The following is a 1009-nucleotide window of genomic DNA, read 5'->3' on the forward strand; positions in this document are numbered from 1 at the left end:
ATGTAGTCGATCTGATTCCTATGCATACCATCAGGTGAAGTCCATGTGTATAACCTGCGTTTGTGTCTCTTATAAAATGTATTTGCAATGAATATACAATGGGATATTTGAACTCCAATTTTCAGAATTTTTCTAATTATTTTTGCTAGACCTTTTCTGATAATGAATTTTGGAATCAAGAGGTCTACTTCCTAAAGTCTTGCTATTTATTGTTTAGATGGACAATGGACTGTAACCTGGGTTACAAACCTAATTCTGTGTCTGTTTATCCTCTATATAACCTGCACTTGAGATAAATGTAATAACATTTGAATTGTACAATTTGTTCATCTTTTAAGTTAATGAAATGAAATTTGAAACTGAATTTAGAAAAAAATTCTTGCTAGTCTCTTTAGATGGATCTCATTAGATTATTACATTAATACCATTTCTTACTGTATAACAAACTATCTGACTCATTGGGTTTGTGAGGCTGGGATAGTCCAAAACCTAGTGAGTTAAAAATTACTAGCTTTTCTTATAGTTTAGTTGGTTAAATATGAAGGAAATTCCTACTTGGACTGTATCATGTATTTGAAGTTGGATGAAGATTTATCCTTATAAAACCTCATGTTGTTGTTGTTGTTATATGCCATCAACTCACTTGTGAATCGTCATTGTTGTTAAATGCCTTTGAGTCAATCATGATTCATTGCAACCCTAAGAAAAAAAGATCTGAAGCCTATCATATTGTTTCTCTAACGTTTATAGAGTTTCCAAAGACATATTGTTTAGGAAGTGAATGCCAGTCTTACTTCCAAGCCTGTCTTAATCTGGAAGCTCCACCAAACACTGTCCACCATGGGTAACCATTATGGCATTTGACACATCAGTGGCACAGTGTTTAGCATCACAGCAACCACCAGTTACCTCTCAGTACAGCATATTGACAGACCACCTTGCTGTGTTGTTCCCAAACACAATAAACACCAGGCCCAAGGGCCCAATCAACTTTTACATACAAAAGCCC

The sequence above is a fragment of the Elephantulus edwardii genome, unplaced genomic scaffold (genome assembly GCF_000299155.1).
Source record: "Elephantulus edwardii isolate Elephantulus edwardi_28Jun2011 unplaced genomic scaffold, EleEdw1.0 scaffold00124, whole genome shotgun sequence".
Classification (NCBI taxonomy): Eukaryota; Metazoa; Chordata; class Mammalia; order Macroscelidea; family Macroscelididae; genus Elephantulus; species Elephantulus edwardii.